At 47.9% G+C, this 26008-nt stretch overlaps 1 pseudogene; it reads right to left on the bottom strand.

Moving 5' to 3' along the window:
• LOC142652277 (uncharacterized) overlaps positions 1-13509 on the bottom strand; it is a 202562-nt pseudogene extending 189053 nt beyond the window's left edge.
• Positions 13510-26008: the final 12499 nt, after the last annotated feature.

Here is a 26008-nt window from a genome sequence, read left to right as displayed (position 1 = left end):
TTGTGGTGCTCCATCATCATTCATCATCTTGGAACCCCCCACCTCTCCAATGGTGTAGACACTTGGGTGCTGTAGCTTCTATCTATACCATCTTTTGGGAGAAGGAATCCCCCATTAGATCATCTATCATATTTCAAATGCTTCCATTGGTTGAGGTACACAGATGTAGAACACACCATCATAAAGGTCTTCCGAAAGGTCAGGACATTCCGCACAGCTTCATTTATCATGTGTTTCCTGTATCCCGATGTTACATCTCTGTCTATGGTTAAACCTTCCGTAGAGTCCCTGTTTTGTCATAAAAAATGATCTTCAACCATCCATCATCGTGGACGCGTCTCATCTCTGCGGCATGACGGTGCGGCGCTTACAATCTCTACGGCTTTGGGATAAAAACTGTGGCACATCCATCATCAAGGAAACCCGTTCTCTGGGCATACACTTGGCAATTCATTCAGCGCCGGTTAAAAATATCTCTTTGGTGACGGAGCCATGATGGTAGCGGAGAATAATGTCTAAGCTTCTTAGTGGGGTCTTGTCGCTGCTCTGCTACTAGTTGGGTTTACCGAGAAGACACCAGTTACAGCTTCTGCTATCTCTAATGACTTCACTTTCACTAAACGATGGCTCTTATTGTTACATCTTTGGTGTTCACATCTATTTGTCATGTTCCGTCATGGGACTAATGTCATAATTTGTCACCAATTGTATCCGTTTTTCTATTCATCATCCTATTTACCTCGCTGGATGATGAAAAAAATTCTTGAAAGTCAACGGGAGAACTTTTAGTCCTTTCATCCGATTCTTTTTACATTTTTGAAATCGGTGGGACCACAGATGGAAAAAATTGTTGACATCAACTATTTCGACCCACAATATCTTCACGTCTTTTGCCCTATCAACTTCAATGTCAAGAGGAAGCAAAAGCAGATATGATGACGGACTTGGTATATCAAAACAATGGACATTTTTCCACCTGTGCCAGACGGTATGGGCAAAATTAGAACGCAGAAACCCCACTCTGAGCAATTCGGGAGAAAACATTGGCTTAAATGAAAAATGTTGCAGTTGCCACTTGGGGGAGTTTAGTGCATACAGATTTATTATTGCGTTCAAAGGAAGCTGTATAAGTTCTTACCAAGTGAGCTCCCCCTTGTTGGAGCTGCAGACGGGCAAAACTTTTTCATTTAAGTGGATGTTTATGTCAGGGGAAGCAGTGGATTTGGGGCTGCGTACATTTTCCTGTACTAGACCCCACCATGGACTCCACTACCCTACACCATATAATGATGATAATAATAATAATGATGATAATAAACTAGATTATTTAATAATATTAAGGGAGAATTTTGCCATGTCTTTAATGGACACCAATGCACTTGGAAACAACCCTTTAAAACCCCGTTTTGCTGTAGGAGGTGGAGGTTTTGTAGCTAATAAACTACTTATATCCTTATTGTTGTTGACTTAAAAACGTTCTCACCTTTCTACAATCCCTACTTGTTAGAAGGGTCCCTTGACAATAATGTGATCACATACGCTACCCCTGCTGGGCCCCCCAGCGATCAGCTGTAATCTGTGGGAAACCTGGCAGTAAGTGTTCAATTTCCCTGCAGCGCCACCACAGGAGAAATTAAGTATTACACAGTGTCAGTTCATGTCAATGTATTGTCTGTGTAATACAGGACAGGACAGGTCCTCCAGAGAGAGAGAGACCCTCTATGTAACCGCTCTCCACTCTGACCAAGAGATGGGGGTCCTGAACAGAAGGCCTCCCAATATTATCTCACAATTCCCAAATAGGATGTATGACAATGGGTCTTCTAAACTGGACAATCCCTTTAAGGTTGATGCCATGTAACCCGCCATTTTTTATCATCTCCATAATCAGAGCTATGTTTTTTTGCTCTACTCTTCGTTTTATGAAGTTCTGGCTAGGCTGTAGATTGTCCTCTCTTTGGCAGCGGTTTTGAGGTGGGGTCAGGATGGTTCGGGCAGGATTTCTGTCATGGAAAATGCAGATCAGTGGGGCTAAATTTCTCAATAATTTGTGGTTCAGCTTCCTTCTTAAAGGAAAAGTGTGTGGGCGGGGGGGGGGGGGGTAATTCTCCCTGCTGGTATCACCCCACCATCACCTGACCCCTTCACTTGGCTCTGTAACCATTAATCAATAATCCATCCCTGGTCCGGGTGCCACCACTCTCTCTGTCCCTCGCACCCGGGGCCCGTCCTGGTAGTAAGTTTAAATATTTGCCTCCTTATTCATATCTATAGGAGTGACCATGTCGGACACAGACAACAACGAGAAGATCCAGAGTTGTCACCCACTGGTCACGTCCTTTGTTGCCAGGCAGCAGCCAAAATCCTGGGCTTACCAAAGAGCAGGGCCGAATATGTATTAATCAGACAGTCCCGTTTTGGAGGCCATATATATAAAGTTGGATTTTTGGAGCTTCCGAGCACCAGACGTCCTGGATATTGTACCGATAAATTCAATCAGATCATATTGTGCCATCATCATGGACTTTTTAGTCAATCTCCAGTCGTATGGTTCCCTGCACCCCGCGCTTTCCTTTTTCTTAAACAATGTGATTTTCTCTCTTCCCCAGATCGTGTCAGTAAGCGCCAGCGCCGTATATCATGACCATCTGTTACCTGACACACAACACTCCACGGGAAGATTAAATTACTTAAAATATTACACCCGCATCAGTGCAGTAAATGGTCCATTCATGACTTGATATGTAGCATTAAAGAGCCATTTGTGGGACAGGAGTGTAAATTCCACATTATAAATATTCAATTAATCGTGTCAGGCGAAGAATCCGCTCTGCGAGAACAACGAAGGGCAGGATGTCAAAGACGACTGCAGACGCTACAAACTTTATGGGGTCTGGAAGTGGAACAGAAATAATACAAATACATGGGGCGTTTTAGAGGGTAGACTGTGCCCCAGAGAAGCTGGCGTCATAGTGTCCAGGTCCGCAAGAGCTCCTTGTTTCTTAATGTTTTTTAAAAAGTTTTAACTCTTTAGTTTGGAGAATAATATATGACCACAAAAGCTGAAAAGTTAAAGAAAACCTGTCCTGACTTGTCTGTTTTAGTAAATACTTGTATTCCCCATGAAATAATAATTCTGGAGCATCTTTTCTTAGAACTCTATGTTGTACCATTCCTCGGTTATTCCTCCTAGAAATGTTTGAACGCATTGACAACTGGGGGTTAACAGTTGGGGGTGTGTCCTTACAAGGTCCGACACTGTCCAATCAGTGCTGGCAGAGGAGACTGAATGGACCTGCCTCTTTGACAAGGGAAATGGTAACACCCAGTTGTTAATTTATTCATAAATTTGTAGGAGGAGAAACAGAGGAACGGCACATCACAGAGTTCGAAATTTTTTTATTCCAGAATTGTTATTTCATGGGGAATAAAGTTATTTACTAAAATAGACCAGTCAGGAGAGGTGAAAGCCCCTCTATAAGAGTAGTCCTTCCGACCCTCCATGGCTGTGACGGAGCTGGTGGCCTTGTCTTGCCAGGTTGGTTGCCTGGTGGGTTATATGAATGAAGATGGAACATTTGGATGAAGACTAGAGATGAGCAAATTTTACTAGATTCCTTTTGGGTCCATTTTCATCTAATTGGCCGTCAAATCCAATTCAGTTTAAACAAATTCGCAATGAATCGGCAGTGCCCCAGTTGCCTTGAGAACTCATGTCTGACTCTTCTAGAATTATATTGAACCCGTATTATTGCCTGGTTGGGCTTTTTATAGTGGATATGAGTCATGCCCCTATACCCCTCATGATTGGCTGTGACAGAGGAAAGGATAACCGCAGTGCATTTTGGGAAGGCTGCCTGCAACGCATTATGGGTAAGCCCACCTGAGATCATGTGATCCTTTATCCAATTTGTAAAATGGCGGGCAGTGCCACTATTTTGCCGAGATTAGTGCCCTGCCAATCCCAAAAGTTTCGGAATTTACAGAATCCCAAACTTTTTGGAAATTCAGTCCGAATTTGATTAGTGTAGAAGTGACTGGTTTAGCTCTAATTTTCCTACACAAGTAATGACTCCATGTCTCCTCTTCTGCCACCGTCATCACTCAATCTGCTCAATAGATATTTAGATGGGATAATTATTATTTGTGCAATTTTGCCAATTACCACTATAGGAGCGCGACTCAAGAAAGGAAATGTCATCTGGATCCAATCATTCTCTGGCTGCATCATCCAATTCTAGTTGCACAACCTGCACATTGAGTGGAGAAGTCATCGTGTATCCCGAACCTAGAGCTGGCCATAGACATGAGATATTTGGGGGGCAGCCTGAGAACATTTTGAAGGGATCCCCCAGTAATGTAAGATCTAAAGTCCACCATAGACCTTACATTATCTGCAGATCCCACCAGCATAGGCCGGACCCCCGACAGATATCTGGTGTCTATGGCGGTCTATGGCGGTCTATGGCTCTTGGGTGACTCTCCTTCGGCAGATACACTGTTCCCGGTATAATGGAGCACTCCTCACTTTTGTACTTCAGCTGAACTTCATTTGCACTCTGAAGATGTTCTCCGTCTGTTTTCAGCACCAGTAAGACCAGCGTCGTGTAGTGGAACCATCTCCCCGGAGGCCGATACTTCTGGGACCCCTCAGCCTCCTCTCCCCGTAGAGAGTTCATCACGAAGCTCCATTAACATAAATGAAACATTTGCTCGGGATTAAACACATTGAACCGAAGAGGCAGGAAATCCCTTACACAACAGTAAAAGGCGTCAGACGCGGAGAGGGAGACTCTTAAACTGCGATCAAACACATTGCCCCATAAAACAAATTGACCATTGACAATAGTAAAATTGTCACAGTTTAATATCCCATCACGAAGCTGCTGCTAATAACGTCCTCCTCATTTCACCCTAAACTATACTTTATGTCCTGTACATATAACTATACACACAAAACTATGGCAGGCGACTGCGGGGGTCAGTGACGAAAAACCAGGCACCACCTCTGCAAAATAAAAGTACAAAATAATATAAAAATTCAAGTACTTATCATAGTGGCCGGGAAACAATACTCAGACCCTCCCCAGTCTGACAACAGGGAGCAATAGATTGTAATCACCTGTCCTACAGTCATCCTCCCCCATACTGACATGTCTGATAACAGAGAACAATAGATTGTATTCACCTGTCCTACAGTCATCCTCTCCCAGCCTGACATTTCTGATAACAGAGAACAATAGATTGTATTCACCTGTCCTACAGTCATCCTCCCCAGCCTGACATTTCTGATAACAGAGAACAATACATTGTATTCACCTGTCCTACAGTCATCCTCCCCCAGCCTGACATGTCTGATAACAGAAAACAATAGATTGTATTCACCTGTTCTACAGTAATCCGCTCCCCAGCCTGACATGTCTGATAACAGAGAACAATATATTATTTTCACCTGTCCTACAGTCATCCTCCCCCAGCCTGACATGCTGATAACAGAGAACAATAGATTGTATTCACCTGTCCTACAGTCATCCTCTCTCCAGCCTGACATGTCTGTTAACAGAGGACAATAGATTGTATTCACCTGTCCTACAGTCATCCTCTACCACCCTGCCATGTCTGATAACAGAGAACAACAGATTGTATTCACCTGTCCTACAGTCATCCGCTCCTCAGCCTGACATGTCTGATAACAGAGAACAATAGATTGTATTCACCTGTCCTACAGTCATCCTCCCCCAGCCTGACATGTCTGATAACAGAGAACAATAGATTGTATCCACCTGTCCTATAGTCATCCTCCCCCAGCCTGACATGTCAGATAACAGAGAACAATAGATTGTATTCACCTGTCCTACAGTCATCCTCCCCCAGCCTGACATGTCTGATAACAGAGAACAACAGATTATATTCACCTGTCCTACAGTCATCCTCTCTACAGCCTGACATGTCTGATAACAAAGAACAATAGATTGAATTCACCTGTCCTACAGTCATCCTCTCCCCAGCCGGACATGTCTGATAACAGAGAACAATAGATTGTATTCACCTGTCCTACAGTCATCCTCCCCCAGCCTGACATGTCTGATAACAGATAACAATAGATTGTATTCACCTGTCCTACAGTCATCCTCCCCCAGCCTGACATGTCTGATAACAGAGAACAATAGATTATATTCACCTATCCTACAGTCATCCTCTCTACAGCCTGACATGTCTGATAACAAAGAACAATAGATTGTATTCACCTGTCCTACAGTCATCCTCTCCCACCTGACATGTCTGTTAACAGAGAACAATAGATTGTAGTCACCTGTCCTACAGTCATCCTCCCCCAGCCTGACATGTCTGATAACAGAGAACAATAGATTGTATTCACCTGTCCTACAGTAATCCTCTCCCAGCTTGACATGTCTGACAATGGCGGATTATAATATGGGCGTTTCGGGCGGTCGCCCGGGGCCCGAGGCTGCCAGAGGGCCCATCGCAGCCCGAACCGCACACTATCTTAAAAAACTATGCAGCGCTGCTAGCTGCCGCGCTGCCCGCTTCCAACTGAATCTGCGTCTGCAGGAAGCATATTCAGTTGGGTTGAATGCTGGAGCCTCGCTCCAGCATTCACTCTGCCGTGAGCGGCTCGGTGCAGGCAGGCGCGATGTAGTGACGTCATCGCGCCTGCCTGCACGGAGTCACTCACAGCACAGTGCAGAGGAGGAGAAGCATCGCATCCCCCACCGTCGTGGGAAACGGGTTAGGTAAGCAATTGGTTTTTTTATTTATTAGGTACGTACATATGGGGCATTATGCTGTGTCAGCTATGGGGCATTATACTGTGTCAGCTATGGGGCATTATACTGTGTCAGCTATGGGGCATTATGCTGTGTCAGCTATGGGGCATTATGCTGTGTCAGCTATGGGGCATTATACTGTGTCAGCTATGGGGCATTATGCTGTGTCAGCTATGGGGCATTATGCTGTGTCAGCTATGGGGCATTATACTGTGTCAGCTCTATGGGGCATAATACTGTGTCACCTCTGTGTCACCTCATAATACTGTGTCACCTCATTATGCTGTGTCACATCTATGGGGCATTATGCTGTGTCAGCTATGGGGCATTATGCTGTGTCAGCTATGGGGCATTATGCTGTGTCAGCTATGGGGCATTATGCTGTGTCAGCTATGGGGCATTATACTGTGTCAGCTATGGGGCATTATACTGTGTCAGCTATGGGGCATTATACTGTGTCAGCTATGGGGCATTATACTGTGTCAGCTATGGGGCATTATACTGTGTCACATCTATGGGGGCATTATACTGTGTTGCAGCTATGGGGCATTATTCTGTGTCAGCTATGGGGCATTATACTGTGTCAGCTATGGGGCATTATACTGTGTCAGCTATGGGGCATTATACTGTGTCAGCTATGGGGCATTATACTGTGTCAGCTATGGGGCATTATACTGTGTCACATCTATGGGGGCATTATACTGTGTTGCAGCTATGGGGGCATTATACTGTGTCGCAGCTATGGGGGCATTATACTGTGTCGCAGCTATGGGGGCATTATACTGTGTCGCAGCTATGGGGGCACTATACTATGTCACATCTATGGGGGCATTATACTGTGTCGCAGCTATTGGGGCATTATACTGTGTTGCAGCTATGGGGGCATTATACTGTGTCGCAGCTATGGGGGCATTATACTGTGTAGCAGCTATGGAGGCATTATACTGTGTCGCAGCTATGGGGGCAATATACTGTGTAGCAGCTATGGAGGCATTATACTGTGTCGCAGCTATGGGGGCAATATACTGTGTAGCAGCTATGGAGGCATTATACTGTGTAGCAGCTATGGAGGCATTATACTGTGTCGCAGTTATGGAGGCATTATACTGTGTCACAGCTTTGGGGGCATTATACTGTGTTGCAGCTATGGAGGCATTATACTGTGTCGCAGCTATGGAGGCATTATACTGTGTCGCAGCTATGGAGGCAATATACTGTGTCGCAGCTATGGAGGCATTATACTGTGTCGCAGCTATGGAGGCATTATACTGTGTCGCAGCTATGGAGGCATTATACTGTGTCACAGCTATGGAGGCATTATACTGTGTCGCAGCTATGGAGGCATTATACTGTGTCGCAGCTATGGAGGCATTATACTGTGTCGCAGTTATGGAGGCATTATACTGTGTCACAGCTATGGGGGCATTATACTGTGTAGCAGCTATGGAGGCATTATACTGTGTCGCAGTTATGGAGGCATTATACTGTGTCGCAGCTATGGAGGCATTATACTGTGTCGCAGCTATGGGGCATTATACTGTGTCGCAGCTATGGGGCATTATGCTGTGTCAGCTATGGGGCATTATGCTGTGTCAGCTATGGGGCATTATACTGTGTTGCAGCTATGGGGCATTATACTGTGTCAGCTATGGAGGCATTATACTGTGTCAGCTATGGGGCATTATACTGTGTCAGCTATGGGGCATTATACTGTGTCAGCTATGGGGCATTATACTGTGTTGCAGCTATGGGGCATTATACTGTGTCACAGCTATGGAGGCATTATACTGTGTCACATCTATGGAGGCATTATACTGTGTCACAGCTATGGAGGCATTATACTGTGTCACAGCTATGGAGAAATTATACTGTGTCGCGGCTATGGGGGCATTATACTGTGTCACAGCTATGGAGGCATTATACTGTGTCAGCTATGGGGCATTATACTGTGTCAGCTATGGGGCATTATACTGTGTCAGCTATGGGGCATTATACTGTGTTGCAGCTATGGGGCATTATACTGTGTCAGCTATGGAGGCATTATACTGTGTCACATCTATGGAGGCATTATACTGTGTCACAGCTATGGAGGCATTATACTGTGTCACAGCTATGGAGGCATTATACTGTGTCAGCTATGGGGCATTATACTGTGTCACAGCTATGGGGGCATTATACTGTGTCGCAGCTATGGAGGCATTATACTGTGTCACAGCTATGGAGGCATTATACTGTGTCGCAGCTATGAGGGCATTATACTGTGTCGCAGCTATGGGGGCATTATACTGTGTAGCAGCTATGAAGGCATTATACTGTGTCGCAGCTATGGGGGCATTATAATGTGTCACATCTATGGGGCATTATACTGTGTCAGCTATGGGGCATTATACTGTGTCACAGCTATGGAGGCATTATACTGTGTCGCAGCTATGGAGGCATTATACTGTGTCGCAGCTATGGAGGCATTATACTGTGTCGCAGCTATGGGGCATTATACTGTGTCACAGCTATGGAGGCATTATACTGTGTCACAGCTATGGAGGCATTATACTGTGTCACAGCTATGGAGGCATTATACTGTGTCGCAGCTATGGAGGCATTATACTATGTCGCAGCTATGGGGATATAAGGGTATGTTCACACGGCCAAATTTCAGACGTATACGAGGCGTATTATGCCTCGTTTTACGTCTGAAAATACGGCTCCAATACGTCGGCAAACATCTGCCCATTCATTTGAATGGGTTTGCCGACGTACTGTGCAGACGACCTGTTATTTACGCGTCGTCGTTTGACAGCTGTCAAACGACGACTCGTAAAAATACAGCCTCGTCAAAAGAAGTGCAGGACACTTCTTTCAGACGTTTTTGGAGCTGTTTTCTCATAGACTCCAATGAAAACAGCTCCAAAAACGGACGTAAAAAACGCCGCGAAAACGGCGCGAAAAACGCCGCGAAAAATGCGAGTTGGTAAAAAAACGTCTGAAAAGCAGGGTCTGTTTTCCCTTGAAAACAGCTCTGGATTTTCAGACGTTTTGGTTGACTACGTGTGAACATACCCTTATACTGTGTTGCAGCTATGGAGGCATTATACTGTGTCGCAGCTATGGAGGCATTATACTGTGTCACAGCTATGGAGGCATTATACTGTGTAGCAGCTATGGAGGCAATATACTGTGTCACAGCTATGGAGGCATTATACTGTGTCGCAGCTATGGAGGCATTATACTGTGTCACAGCTATGGAGGCATTATACTGTGTAGCAGCTATGGGGCATTATACTGTGTCGTAGCTATGGAGGCATTATACTGTGTCGTAGCTATGGAGGCATTATACTGTGTCGCAGCTATGGAGGCATTATACTGTGTCGCGGCTATGGGGGCATTATACTGTGTCGCGGCTATGGGGGCATTATACTGTGTCGCAGCTATGGGGGCATTATACTGTGTAGAGGCAGCTATGAAGGGCATTATACTGTGGGGGCAGCTATGGGTGGCAATATACTGTGGGGGCAGCTACGGGGGACATTATACTGAGAAATTACAAGAGCTGCAGGTCCAAGGGGGGAGACGCTGTGTAGCACTATATACGAGGGGGGATTGTTGTATAGCACTATATAGAAGGGAGCGCTGTGTATCACTATATCTAAGGGGGATTGCTGTGTAGCACTATATACAAGAGGGGGAGGGCTATGTGACGCTATTTACAGAGGGGGAGGACTGTGTAGCGCTATTTACAGGGGGCTGTGTGTGGTGCTATCTACAGTGTTTGACACAATTATATTCAGGGGCGCAGTCTATGGTGCTATAATATTTAGGGGCACAGTGTTTGTACTATTTTATTCAGGGGCGCAGTGTTTGGTGCTATTATATTTAGGGGCACAGTGTGTGGCACCATGATAATATTATCTTTGTTTATAGGTGGGGAAATGTTGGAAAAGTGAGGAGCCAAAGACATCTGAGTGGCAAATTCTGCAGAAATGGGTCATGGCCGGGAAAAGTCGTCATGAAGTCTGGACTGAATGGAGAAGAGGAAAAAAACTACATCGTCACCTGTGAGTCACTAGATTTATAGACAATCTGTCATATCTACTGACATGTTTATTATAGGAAATCCTTGTATTTCACAAAGTCTTTGTGCAGTCCAGGACTGATAGACAAATAAGTGTTACTATTCCCCTTGTCAGGAGAATGTGTCCCTACACGGTGCGATACTGTCAGCGATGGTTGGAGACTGTCAGTATGTGGGGACACAGCCTTTTGACAAGGGGAGTAGTAACACCCATTTGTTAATGTCTGGACAAAAAGGAAGTGTTAACAATAGTTACAGGGCGGCGGTGGAGAAGGGGGGCCCAACTATGGGTAACAGCCCAGGGCCCATGGTCTACTTAATCCGCCACTGATGTCTGATAACAGAGAACAATAGATTATATTCACCTGTCCTACAGTCATCCTCCCCCAGCCTGACATGTCTGATAACAGAGAACAATAGATTATATTCACCTGTCCTACAGTCATCCTCTCTACAGCCTGACATGTCTGATAACAAAGAACAATAGATTGAATTCACCTGTCCTACAGTCATCCTCTCCCACCTGACATGTCTGTTAACAGAGAACAATAGATTGTATTCACCTGTCCTACAGTAATCCTCTCCCAGCCTGACATGTCTGATAACAGAGAACAATAGATTATATTCACCTGTCCTACAGTCATCCTCCCCCAGCCTGACATGTCTGATAACAGAGAACAATAGATTATATTCACCTGTCCTACAGTCATCCTCTCTACAGCCTGACATTTCTGATAACAGAGAACAATAGATTGAATTCACCTATCCTACAGTCATCCTCTCCCCAGCCGGACATGTCTGATAACAGAGAACAATAGATTGTATTCACCTGTCCTACAGTCATCCTCTCCCACCTGACATGTCTGTTAACAGAGAACAATAGATTGTATTCACCTGTCCTACAGTAATCCTCTACCAGCCTGACATGTCTGATAACAGAGAATAATAGATTGTATTCACCTGTCCTACAGTAATCCTCTACCAGCCTGACATGTCTGATAACAGAGAACAATAAATTGTATTCACCTGTCCTACAGTCATCCCCCCAGCCCCACATCTCCTCTTCTCTCCTGTCCTCTACTCTCCTGTCCTCTTCCTTCCTGTCCCTTCCCTCCTGTCCTCTTCTCTCCTGTCCTCTTCCCTCCTGTCATCTTCTCTACTGTCCCCTTCCCTCCTGTCCTCTTCTCTCCTGTCCTCTTCCTTCCTGTCCGCTTCCCTCCGGTCCTTTTCTTTCCTGTCCCTTTCTTCCTGTCCTCTTCTCTCCTGTCATCTTCTCTCCTGTCCTATTCCCTCCTGTCCTCTTCCCTCCTGCCCTCTTTCCACCTGTCCTCTTCCCTCCTGTCCTCTTCTCTCATGTCCTCTTCCATCCTGTCCTCTTCGCTCCTGTCCTCTTCCTTCCTGTGCCTTCCCTCCTGTCCTTTTCTCTCCTGTCCTCTTCCCTCCTGTCATCTTCTCTCCTGTCCCCTTCCCTCCTGTCCTCTTCTCTCCTGTCCTCTTCCTTCCTGTCTGCTTCCCTCCGGTCCTTTTCTTTCCTGTCCCTTTCTTCCTGTCCTCTTCTCTCCTGTCTTCTTCCTTCCTGTCCTCCTCCCTCCTGTCCTCCTCTCTCCTGTCCTCTTCTCTCCTGTCTTCTTCCCTCCTGTCCCTTTCTTCCTATCCTCTTCTCTCCTCTTCTCTCCTGTCCTCTTCCCACCTGTCCTCTTGCCTCCTGTCCTCTTCCCCCTGTCCTCTTCTATTCCCTCCTGTCCCTTCCTTCCTGTCCTCTTCCCCCCTGTCCCTTCCTTCCTGTCCTCTTCCCTCCTGTCCCTTTCCCTCCTGTCCCCTTCTCTCATGTCCCATTCCCTCCTGTCCTCTAACCTCCTGTCCTTTTCTCTCCTTTCCTTTTCTCTAGTGTCCTCTTCCCTTTCCTGTCCCCTTTCCTCCTGTCCCATTCCCTCCTGTCCTCTTCCCATCTGCCCTCTTCCCACCTGTCCTCTTCCCTCCTGTCCCTTCCCTTCTGTCCTCTTCTCTCCTGTTCCTTTCCCCTTCCCTCCTGTCCTCTTCCCTCCTATCCCTTCCGTCCTGTCCTCTTCTGTCCTCTACCCTCCTGTCCTCTTCCCTCCTGTCCTCTTCTCCCCTGTCCTCTTCTCTCCTGTCCTCTTGTCTCCTGTCCTCTTCTCTCCTGTCCTCTCCTCTCCTGTCCTCTTCTCTCCTGTCCTCTTTCTTCCTGTTCTCTTCTCTCCTGTCCTCTTCTCTACTCTCCTCTTCTCTCCTGTCCTCTTTCTTCCTGTCATCTTCTCTCCTGTCCTCTCCTCTCCTATCCTCTTCTCTCCTGTCCTCTTTCTTCCTGTTCTCTTCTCTCCTGTCCTCTTCTCTACTGTCCTCTTCTCTCCTGTCCTCTTTCTTCCTGTCATCTTCTCTCCTGTCCTCTTCTCTACTGTCCTCTTCTCTACTGTCCTCTTTCCTCCTGTCCTCTGCTCTCCTGTCCTCTTCGCTCCTGTCCTCTTCTCTCCTGTCCTCTTCCCTCCTGTCCTCTTCTCTTCTGTCCTCTTCCCTCCTGTCCTCTTCTCTCCTGTGCCTTTCGTCCTGTCCTCTTCCCTCCTGCCCTCTTCCCTCTTGTCCTCCTCTCACCTGTCCCTTTCGTCCTGTCCTCTTCCTTCCTGACCCTTTCCTCATTCATCTCCTTTCTTGTTATATAAGTGAAGTGTCCCTCTAACAGCTCACCTTAGAGTAGTCACCCAGCTTTTCCAAACTCCCGAACGGCAATACTTTGCAGTAATTCAGCAGCATGGCCAGGGCAGGAGCGCAGTATTATGTGTGACCCCAGAGATCATGATCAGGACCACAAATTGACCCTAACCCGATCATCTGTGATTAATACAAGTGCTGCCCGTCCCAGCAGGTGTATAATGTAAATCACTACTAATCACATCTAACTGCCCTATCCGCGGTAAACAGGCGTCAACACGAGATGATCCGGATGACCAGCGCATGTGGTGTTTATAACTGAGCTCAATCCATTGACCTGTGCAACCACAGCCGGCTTCTTATTATATAAGTATGTACACCCCCACACCTGAGCACCAGCTCCATGAGTCATTGAGTGGGTGATACGGGTCAGACCCAGGTTATAGGGGGTAATGTCGCGTGGCTGCAGAGAAATGTTGGGGCAAATTCAATAAGACTGGCGTCAGGTGGTGCCATTATCCTGGTACACATCATAGTGGGGAATGTGTTGAAGGCTCCTGAATAATGTCCGGGGAAGGGGTTGTCAGGAGAGGCGCTTCATGTGACTTACACTGTTGTTGCGGCACTGTGATTGACACTGTTATGGAAGTACTCTGGCTGACACTTATGGGGACACTGTAGATGAAATTGTTATTTGGACACTATGGCTGACACTGTTATTGGGACACTGTCTAACATTGTTATGGGGACACTGGCTGACACTATTATGGGGCACTGTGGCTAACTCTTATAATGGCACTGTGGCTACCGCTCTCAAAAAGGGTCTGTAACTATAATTTCTTATGGACACTGTAGCTAACACTGTAATGAGGGTACTCTGGCTAACATTGTTATGGGGCACTGTGCCTAGTGCTCTCAAAGAGGGTCTGTAACTATAATTTCTTATGGACACTGTATCTGACACTGTAATGGGGGCAGTGTGACTGACACTCTTATGATGGCATTGTGGCCCAAAATGTTATGGGGAAGGAGAAAATGTTGAAAGGTTTGCCCCAGATTCCGTGGTGGAAATTTCTTATATTATTAAAACTGTTTGCAATCGATGAGATGCCATTCACCGACTCAAAGAAGAAACGTGGTTTGTGTTGATAAAAGTGACGATGGGTCTTCAGAAGTACTGCGCCAAGAGCAAGCGCCATTTACAGAAAATCTGCCCCCTGGGTGGTAGGTAATGTGCTACATCACCCTCATTATTATAGAACTGCCTCTTCCAGACCCGCATTAGCATATAACTGCCTCTTCCTGCTTCTCATTAGCATATAACTGCCTCTTCCTGCTTCTCATTAGCATATAACTGCCTTTTCCAGACCCTCATTAGCATATAACTGCCTCCTCTAGACCCTCATTAGCATATAACTTCCTTTTCCAGACCCTCATTAGCATATAACTGCATCTTCAGCCCCTCATTAGCATACACCTGCCTCTTCCTGCTTTTCATTAGCAAATAACTGCCTTTTCCAGACCCTTATTAGCATATAACTGCCTCCTCCAGACCCTTATTAGCATATAACTGCCTTTTCCAGACCCTCATTAGCATATAACTGCCTCTTCCAGCCTCCCATTAGCATATAACTGCCCCTTCTAGCCCCTCATTAGCATATAACTGCATCTTTGGCTTCTCATTAGCATATAACTGCATCGTTGGACCCTCATTAGCATACAACTGCCTCTTCCAGCCTCTCATTAGCATAGAACTGCCCCTTCTTGCCCCTCATTAACATATAACTGCATCTTTGGCTTCTCATTAGCATATAACTGCATCTTTGGCCCCTCATTAGCATATAACTGCCTCTTCTAATCCCTCATTAGCATACAACTGCCTCTTCTAGCCCCTCATTAGCATATAACTAACTATTCAGCTCCTCATTAACATATACCGCCTTCACCTGGCCACTCATTAGCATATTTCTGCCTCTTCCAGACCCTCCTGAGCATTTAACTGCCTCTTCCTGCTTCTCATTAACATATAACTGCCTCTTTGGCCCCTTGTTAGCATATATTGGCCTCTTCTAGCCCTTCATTAGCATATAACTGCCTCTTTGGCCCCTCATTAGCATATATTGGCCTCTTCTAGCCCCTCATTAGCATATAACTGCCTCTTTGGGCCCTCATTAGCATATATTGGCCTCTTCTAGCCCCTCATTAGCATATAACTGCCTCTTCGGCCCCTCATTATCATATATCGGCCTCTTCTGGCCCCTCATTAGCATATAACTGCCCCTTCGGCCCTTGAACTCGAGGGGGGGCAGATTTGCTGCCATTTGCTTGACTTCATTGAATACAGAGAAGTGTTTTTCGGCCCAAAGCCATCAATGTAAATGTTCAATGTTTCTCTATCGCTGACCCAGTGGGATCTTCTTTTTTTTTACTATGGTGTCACCTCTGCACAATGTCCACCCCCGGGTATAGAGACCCTCGTCTATGGTGGGGGGAGGTGAGCACTTTGTATGGGAGACCAATTCCGGACAGACCTGATTGAGTCCATTTCCCCGTTTCTCCCTCTCATTGTTTGTATAATAAGCTTCATCTCCATATAATCCCCCTCTAAGGAGGACTCATTCCGCGCCTTGTGAAGAGCGCAGAACCGGTAACTAGTGCCGGAGTGGACGGCGACGCGTTTCCTGCATGCAGAAATCCTCTAATGGAAGAACTGGCTTCAAACCCACGTGGCTGTCATGCTTATAGGTAGACGCAGCCGCCCCATCCCCCCAGTGCTCTTAAAGCGTCCGTAGATGAGAGGTAGAACGCGGCGCACGCTCTCGGCCGGGAGGATCCAGCAGCGCTTGATGTTGTCATGTTCATCCTGACAATTGTAATTATCCTCACAAATCATGCAAAAGGAAGTGCGGCTGCCGAGCAGAGATGTCACACAGCAGAAAGCCTCCCGGCTGAATGGTGAACGCAGCTTCCAGCTCTGGGATTGGTTACTTTGTGATCAGAGACGAAGCGTCAGGCGCTGATTGCTAATCTATGAGATTGATTGATATTCTCCAGGAATCCCGGGCGGAATCTCCATTCATCCGGACGACAAGAAAGAAGATGAATCTCCAATCTGTGAAGTGACAGACAGCCGGTGGTCGTAGCTCTCATCTCCTCTGTACGGGGGCGACGCTGCGAATCCTGATTCATCCCGCGCAGCCATGAAACCCCCTCAGATCACGTCTATTCGTGTAACCCTTTACTGCGGGGGCCCGTGTTATAGGGGTTTTATATAAATAACGCTTAATCATTAGAGAATGAAAACTTCTGCAACTTTCTAATAGACTTAATGGTTCAGTGCATCACCATTTCAAGATCTCTGCTTTCTAGCAGTGGATGACTACATCCAGAGGATAAAAATGTGTCCTGACTTAACGTGCCCACATTAGATATGTACAGAGTATAAGACAGGCTGTAACTCAGGATCAGTACAGGATAAGTAATGTAATGTATGTACACAGTGACACCACCAGCAGAATAGTCAGTGCAGCTCTGGAGTGGGTGGAGTAGGACGTGTGGAGAGAGCTGCTGAGACTACCGTGCAGGCCTTGGATCCAGGGACTTTCCTTATCCTATCTGCCCAGGCCTCATACCATCTGCCTGGGCTTGGAAAGTACCCTGAGGGGGGTTCCATCCTAGGATGGAGCCTCAGACCTCTACCTCCCGGAGCATGCCAGCGGGGGGTAGAGGGTCATCCCAGCTGGCTGGGAATATGCAAACAGTCGCGGGGGTGAGGAGATCATCTCGGGGCAAGGCTGTCCTGGCGGTTGGAGGAGTATCGGGACCTCAGGAAGTCGCTGCAACGGCTCCGTGCGGACTTGGCGGTCGCCAGAGGAAGGGCTGCAAAATGCACAGGAGGTAAGAGGTCCCGATACCTTTTAAATGTGAAATCCTTGTTGGAGGAAATAAAAGAAGTGGAAGAGAGACGTGATGAGATTTTGGCAGGCGGAGGGGTGTTTGGTGAAAAATTAAAAAATGAAGAGAGGTTTGCCGAGATGGCAGCACCTATAAAAATAGAAAGTGTGGAGGAAGACAGCAGAGCCCCAGACACAGCAAAGGAAATTGTGGGGGAGAAAATGGAGCATGAAAATGTAAAGTCCAGAGAAGGCTCAGATTCTGAGGCACCCAGGAGCAGTGAGGAGGAGGAGGGTGGACTCACAGCTGGGAGAAATCAGGAGAGTTTTGATACTGACAGTGAGCGGCCTCCAGGATTACTCACTCAGATCCGTAATGTGGAGTCGCCGGTATCCTTCCAGGGATTTTGTTTCGGTGCGGAGTTACCCGCAGAGGAGGAAAAGCAAAAGAAAAAAAAATTGAAGAAGAAAAAAAAGACAAAGGAAAAAAAATCTGCTGAAGGTTCATTTAAAATGGTGTACACAGCAAGATCCTTCCTGTGCTCTGAGCCAGATGCAAGTCAGGATCAGGGCGCAGGTCCCGCAAGACCCCCAGCTCAAGCCTCTGCAGTGGGGCTGGAGCGGGAATGCGGGGAGAGTGTTACGGGTCCGGCATTAGAACACGTGGTGGTCAAAATGGCGCCGGACGCCAACCCCTGCAAAGGGGGCGGTACTGGTGGCCTGGTGATGCCAGGGGGTGTGTCCCCGTGTCCGGTTAATGGCGAGCCCGGGAAACTGGTCTCTGATGCGAGTCAGCGGTCTGGAGAACGGGTAAACCAGAAACCGGATGTGGTGTCTGAAAGCCGGAAGTCTGTCGGTGTCAAGCCGTCAGACGTTCCGGACAAGGGCGGTCACAGAGGGGGCTCCGGCTCTGTTGGCCACTCCTCTGTGGGAGGGGGGAGTGGTCCGGCGCCGGAGGCGGCTCCAGTGACATCAGTGGCTCCTTCGTCCGCATCACTGAAAAGTGGTGTAGGCGAGAAGGGGGCTGCTTGCGTCGGGGGCGGCGGTGGCCCCTTTCCCAAAAATGTTCCGCACATAGAAAAGATGGAGGTTAATGAGGCGGAGGGCACAGCGGGGACACCGCTTATAACATCTGGTGGCGTCCCTGCAAAGGTGCCTGATGATGCGGAGACTGAAGCAGTGTCTACCCACACAAAATGTACAGGAAAAATACATAACATAGGACCAGGCCTGGCCAGAAGGATGACTGCAGGGGGACCTGGTGGGTTAAATAAAAAAGTTGCGGCTGTGGATGTGGGAACTGCTGGGGGTATGCAGGTGTCTGTAAATAAAGTTGCTGGAGTGTCTGCTGGTAATGGGGTGTTGAGTGCTGTGTCTGTAGGTGGTGAGGTGGTGGGTGGTGGGGATGGGGTATCAACCAGGGGCAATGGGCCTGGCGCTCCTCTTGCTGTGACATCCGGCAGGTCTTATGCTGGTGTGGCAGCGGGGGGACAGCGGGCCCACCCATCTTCATCCTCAAGGTCCGGGGACGGTAACTTGCAACAACGTCTCTTGGACGCTTTAAGAGAGGGAAAGCAAACCCTAACCATAGGGGGAGTGCAGAAGGACCTGTCTTTCTGGATAGACAGATATGGTCTAAATGCCTTCCGAGAGCAACGAGGAGATCAGTGGTCGCTCCCAACAGCCGGGCAGGCTATAGCCAGGAGGAATGTGGTCCGTCTCCGGTGGCGTGGCAATGATGCGTGCCCTCCCAGAAAGAGGGTGGTGGAGCTGCTGCTGGGGATGGGCTTCAAGGCGAGTGACATCTTTGCCTTGATACATCCTCATGGCTCGGTCGAGTTTGACATCAGCTTTGTTCACCTAGGGGGCCTTGAGGTCTTCTGGGGGAACTACGAGCTGATGAAGGACGAGCCTGGCTGGCGAGACTTTGCTGCACAAGCAATTTCTCGCCAAAGTGGTCCCAAGAGAGTGACCGTTCTTACCCGTAATGAGTCACTCTCTTGTATTGATATCATGACCTGGTTGGGAAGGTACGGAGAGGTAGTAGAGATGCCACGGAAGAACATGGATGAGTTTGGCATCTGGTCAGGGGCCTGGACGTTCATGGTTAAATTAAAGCGTCTGGGACAGACGGTGTCCCACATACCATCGTCTGCTTTCCTGGGAAGAGATCGGATCCTTGTCTTCTACCAGGGGCAGCCGAAGTTGTGTCACCGGTGTGGCGACCCCTCACATTTGAGTGCAGGCTGCAAGGTGCAGAAGTGTGCTCATTGTGGGGGGATTGGTCATCTAGCCGCATCGTGTGACCGTATTCGGTGCAACCTGTGTGGTGACTTAGGTCACCCGTTCAGTCGGTGTCCTCGCTCTGTTGTCAATGCTTGTTCCAAACCTGCGGAGGATGAAAGGAGGGAGGCCTCCGTGGGTGAGGGTGCGGGCAGGGACGATGGGGCACAGGGGCAAGGGAAGAATGCAAAGAAGGGTCCCCCTTCTCGCCAGAGAAGGGCGGAGAAGCGAAGGAAGGAGAGGATTTGGAGGGCGCTCCAGGAAACTGGGACAACCTCTGATTCGGATCTGGATGCCCCCCCTGAATCTGATGCCCCTGGGGAGGCCGAATTGAATGGGGAGATGAGGAGGATCCAAAGGGAGCAGAGGGCTGAGGACTCTCAGTCCTCCCACTATGAAAGTGTGGGAGAGGAAGAGAGGACTCAGCCTACAGCAAAAGGGACACCGGGCAAAACCCAAGGGCCAAATACATCTGGCCCCGCCCTGGCCCAGGAAGGTAAATCCTGTACCCCCCTGGTGCGCTCTACTGATCGATACCATGCTCTCGTGGACATTCCAGCCTCTCATACTAAGAGGGAGGGCATGGTAGGGCACCCTAGAGTCGTTGAGCCTCCCCTGCTGCAGGGGCCGTTGCCCCCAGAGGGGGAGGTTGACCCGGTACTTGGGGATGAAGATGGGAATAGGGTGGTGAATATGGACTCCTCAGTTTGCAAGAAGCGAGGCAAAGAAGGGGGGTCCTCATCAGATAGAGGGGGGGGTGGGAAGAAGAAAGCCGTCTAACTCAAACATCCATGATGGCGGCACCCACTCCGTTGACGCTGGCATCAATTAACGTTGCCAGCATTAAGTCAGATAGGGCGAGATTTGCAGCCTTTGATTTTCTTGGCCGAGTTGAAGCCGACATTTTGTTTTTGCAGGAGACCAGGCTGTCACTTTTGGCAGACGTCGTTAAATCTAGGAGGGAGTGGCGACGCGGGCCCTCCTACTGGTCTCTTGCGGCTGAGCCCTATAGCGGAGTGGCGGTCCTTTTCACCGCACCGGTAACATGCCGACGGATGATTGAGTTAGAAATGGGGAGGTGCTTGATCTTAGATGTCCTCATGAGGGGACAGGAATTAAGACTAATCAATATATACGGACCCCAGAGCAAATGGGACCGTAAAAGTCTCTTCATGAGGATTAAGCCTTTCCTTTTTTCAGGTCGACAAGTTATCTTTGGAGGGGACTTCAATACTGTCATGAGACCCCGAGATAGAGGAGGTTCCGGAGATAAAAAATTGACCTACGATAGTGTAGCATTAAAAAATATAGTTAGCGATGCTCGCCTGGTGGATATCCACATCAGGCATACCCCAGGCCACTCGGGTTTCACCTATCGTAGAGGTAGTTGTAGGTCTAGGATAGACAGGTTTTTTTTGAAGGAGGAAGCCATCTCTTCACCAGTGTCCGTTGTTGAGGTGGAGTTCTCCGATCACTGTATGATTATTTTCTCTTTGAACATTGCAGAGTCCCTCCAGATGGGAAGAGGTATATGGAGGCTGAATTCTACTCTCTTGGAAGAAGCGGAGATAAGACAGGCCTTTGAGGATTTTCTTCAGAGCCAGGTACCTTTGTTGGATCTCAGTGGTACTAAGTCTGAGTGGTGGGAGTTGTTTAAAGTCCGGGTGGCAGGATTTTTCCGCAGGCTCTCGAGCCTCAGGTCCATGAGTAGGTACCGCCTATATCAGGAACTGAGGAGGAAACTCGAACATCTGGTCTCAACCGGGGGTAGTGGGGAGGAGATCTCCGTGGTGAAAGCTTTGCTCAGGAGGTGTCAGTATGATAGGCACACATCTTTAGTTCTTGAGAGGGATTTCGGGAGGTACCGCTCGCCCGACCCCTACAGGAACTGTAAGATGTCAGTGAGTCGTAAGGTTGTGACAGGACTGATTGATAGTACAGGATCTCTGAAGAGATCCAAATCAGGGATCTTGGAGGTCGTCAGATCCTTCTACTCGCACCTCTTGGGGAAGCAAGATCCAAACCGAGACGAGATGTCGGCTTTCCTGGCTGAAACCATCCCTGAGCCAGGGGTAGACCCCTCTCTCGGTGTTTTGATAGATTCGATCAAGGAAGAGGAAGTGGGATTGGCGATTGATGGGCTTGCCCTCAAAAAATCGCCAGGGCCGGATGGCTTAACATCCGAGTTTTATAAGACTTTTAAAGGAACCCTAGTTCCCCTCTTGACTGAGGTGTTTAATGAGTGCCTTTCCTCGGGTACTTTGCCAATGTCAATGAGGAGGTCGGCCTTGATCGTTTTATCGAAGGGTAAAGACTCGACCCGTATTGAGAATTGGCGTCCCATAGCGCTGCTCAATACGGACAGAAAGGTTCTCGCAAAGGTGCTGTTTAATCGGCTGGTGAAGTTTGCATCCCGGCTCCTTTCGCCGGTCCAGCATTGCTCTGTTCCAGGCCGCAGCACATTTAGTGCTGTCCTCAGTGTCAGAGAGGCAGTGGAGCAGGGAAATTCTGGTCGGTGGGAGGGGTACATCCTGTCCTTGGACCAGGCCAAGGCTTTTGACCGGGTGGACCACGAGTACCTCTGGTCGGTCCTTCTGAGGTACGGCCTACCGGGGGGGTTTGTCAATTGGCTACAGACCTTATACACTGGGGCTGAGACTTTTGCGCTGGTGAACGGTTGGGTTGGAACCCCCTTTGAGGTTGGGTCTGGTGTCCGCCAGGGTTGTCCCTTGAGCCCTTTGCTATATGCGTTCGCAATTGATCCTTTTCTTAAAAGGATCGATCGTGGGCCATTGGCGGGAGTCGGGGCCGGCCTGGAGGGGCCGGAGGCCACTCAGAGGGTGGTTGCGTACGCAGACGACGTCTCCATTTTTGTCTCCTCGAGAGGGGAGGCAGAGTGGGTGATGTCGGAAGTGGAGCGTTACTCATTGGCATCTGGGTCCAAGATCAACCGGGATAAGTGCAAAAGTCTCTGGCTGGGAGGAGGAGATCCTGGTTTTGATCTCCCGGACACCCTTCCAGAGCCTCAGGGGTCTGCTAAGATCTTAGGAGTCGAATTTGGCCCGGGTGATTACCCCAAGAAGAACTGGGAGGATAGGCTGAATCTAGTTGCCCAGAAGGTCGACCAATGGAAGGGTTGGTCCTTAACCCTGAGGGAAAGGGTTCACTTGGCCAAGGCCTACCTGGTGCCCATGTTGCTTTACCTGGGCAGTGTGTGCATCTTGCCAGAACCTCTCTGGACTCGGGTCTATAGCCTGTTCTTCCAGCTGTTATGGGGGAACAGGCTCAACCTAATCAAGAGGGAGGTTACTTACCTACCAAGGACACTAGGCGGGTTAGGTATGGTTAACCCGGTGGTGTTCCTAGTGAACACCTTTGTTAAGATCAACCTGGCAAACCTCTGGCAAGAGAGGGCTCCTTGGTGGATATCCTCCTGCAGGGGGTGGTTTCGGCCTTTCTTCCAGGAATGGGAGAGAGGAGGGCAAGTGAAAGACCTGCGTACACCTCACGGACATCTCCCGGCTTATGCCACCCTGGCGCTGAAGATTGTTCGCCGGTGGGGTCTGGAGGTGTGGGAGATCAGGACCATGTCGAGAAAATTTCTTGACAGGAGGGTCCTGATGACCCACTTCCAGAAGCCCCTGGCGCTCAAAGACTGCCCAAGTAGTGACCTCGGGGTGGGATTAAAACTTTTAAATTCAGCGAGGATTCCCCAGAAGTTTTGGGATCTGGCTTGGCGTTGCTTCCATGGGAGACTGTATGTGAGGGACAATCTAAAGTGCAGAAGCTCTGATGATCGGGATTGCCCCCGGGAGGAGTGTGGCGGAGTGCTGGAAAGCATGGAGCATTTCCTGCTTCATTGCCCTTTCAATACAGAGGTATACAAAAGGGTGGGAGCCTCCATTGGTTGGCCAGGCCTAACCAGCCTCTCCTATGCTGGGTGGGCCTATGGAGTGTTCGGAGACCTCGGTGGTAGGGACCATTGCACCTTGTTTCTAGTCAGTATAGTGGTCAGGCACTTTATGTGGAATGCACGATGTCTAGTTTCTACCCAGAAGAAAATCCTCCTAGTGGATGAGGTTGTTAGCAATATCATGGGTGACCTGGTGAAGGTGCATTCTTTGGAGGTTGGCAGATTGGGAGCATCCAAAGCCTCTCGTCTTTGGAGGGGCTTTTCCTTTTGGGTGCCTTAATGTGTCTGCCTTCATGAGGGAGGGGGAGTCGTCACCGGTGCTCAACTGGAGGTGGGGGTCTGCGTTCCGCTGAGGCACCAATAAAAAAATATAGCGATAGGACTCGGAATAAGGGAAAGGTGAGGGTCAGCATAGGGTCAGCTTTCAATAGGGTCAAGAAAGGGCTAGTAATAGGGTAAGGAGATAGGGCAAGCGATAGGGAGGGTGCAGCGGTGGACGTGGTACCTTGGCCTCGGGGGGGGAGCTGGGGGGGCTTTCCCTTCTCTCTATCTGGTGATGGGCTAGGTAAGCACTGGAAGATTTTTGTTTTGTTTAGGATTGAAATGGCAGGAAAAAGGTTTACAAGCGACCGAACTTGGTGCTTTCGGGTACGGTGTATTTTGTATATGGTTTGGTATTTGGACAGGTTGGTGACGTGTATTGTATTATAATGTAGAAATGTTGTTAGAATAGGGATAGACTTAAGGGGGTTAATAGATAGGTTGGGAGGGGGTCGGGGGGGTTTGCCTGACCCAGCCCCGGACTATGCGGACATGGGAGGACATGGGGCGGGGGGCTGGGCTGGGGTGTTGGGTGTGGTGGTGGGGGCCAGCATCTGGACTATGCGGACGTGAGAGGACATGAGGCGAGATGCTGGCTGAGGTGGTGGAGTTTAGGTAAGAAGGGTAAGGTTAGGGAAAGTCAGGATGTGTATAGTGTGATTAAAAAATATATATATATAAAAAATAAAAAAAAAAGATAAAAAAAAAAAAAAATTGGGATTAGTATTATTATATTTTTGATTTTTGGGGTTATTATTATTATTATTTTATTATTATTATGTTGTTTGATTATTATTATTATCATCATTATTATGTTGTTTCTTTAGGCCCTTGGTTGACGCGGGTCGGGGGATTTTCTGTTAGTACTTTGGATTACGTTTATATGATGTTTGTATATATTCTAGTTATTGTTTAGTTTCGGATGAAGTGTAGATGTAAGTATATAAGAGTGGGGTGTATGTGGCCGGGTCTGGTATCGTTTTCTCTTCTCATATACAGAGATGTATATAAGAAAATTTGTTTATAAGAATTGGGTTGTGACTTTTTGGTTATATGGAATTAGTTATGTATTTGTTTTTCAGTTTATGTTTTGTAAATTTATATAAAATAAAGAGATACAGGATGTAACTCAGGATCAGTACAGGATATGTAATGTATGTACACAGTGACTCCACCAGCAGAATAGTGAGTGCAGCTCTGGAGTATAATACAGGATGTAACTCAGGATCAGTACAGGATATGTAATGTATGTACACAGTGACTCCATCAGCAGAATAGTGAGTGCAGCTCTGGAGTATAATACAGGATGTAACTCAGGATCAGTACAGGATAAGTAATGTAATGTATGTACACAGTCACTCCACCAGCAGAATAGTGAGTGCAGCTCTGGAGGATAATACACAGATACTGTATAGATACTTTGTATAAATGAAGAAGAGTTATTTTATAAAGTATCAGATCCCCCCAGCTCGTCCTTATTTAGTCTGAATAAATAATCCTGATTGGTCGGTGTGTAGTTCCCACCTGGCACTGTGCCCGTGTACATTTACATCTCATTTGTCCTCGTTTGCTGTCGCTGATCGTTCTGGGAGATCAGAGAACATATGATCTGTATTTTGACAGGTAAATGTGACAGTGAAGAGATTATTCCCCCCCGCCGACCTCTTAAAATTAATTACATACAAAAACCTTGTACTTGAGGGCATGTCAGAAGCTAAAACCTTGCTAAATGGGGAATATTATCCGTGCACAGATCATTAGGCAGAGGAGTCCATTGATGCTGAGGAATAAAAATGACGAATCTGCAATGTCCCGTCATAAAACACGCAACATTTAACAGATTCCTAATCTCCGCTACCTGCGCAGCCTAATTTACATGTAAACGGATCTCAGAACACACAGCCCGGCAGCGAGGGACCCGCACTCATCACTTCATATGTTAAAATGGAAATTTTACACAATTCTGACTTCAAATCGTCTCCTATTTTAAAAGTGTTGGAAGATATGGGGGCCCTGGTTCAGGGGCCTAATCCAGGGTCGCTTTGACTATAGGGCTCCTGCACCATGCCCTCCGGCA

Source organism: Rhinoderma darwinii, chromosome 5, assembly GCF_050947455.1.
Source record: "Rhinoderma darwinii isolate aRhiDar2 chromosome 5, aRhiDar2.hap1, whole genome shotgun sequence".
Classification (NCBI taxonomy): Eukaryota; Metazoa; Chordata; class Amphibia; order Anura; family Rhinodermatidae; genus Rhinoderma; species Rhinoderma darwinii.
Note: the sequence above shows the minus strand (reverse complement) of the source record. Positions and strands in the feature narration are given on the sequence as shown.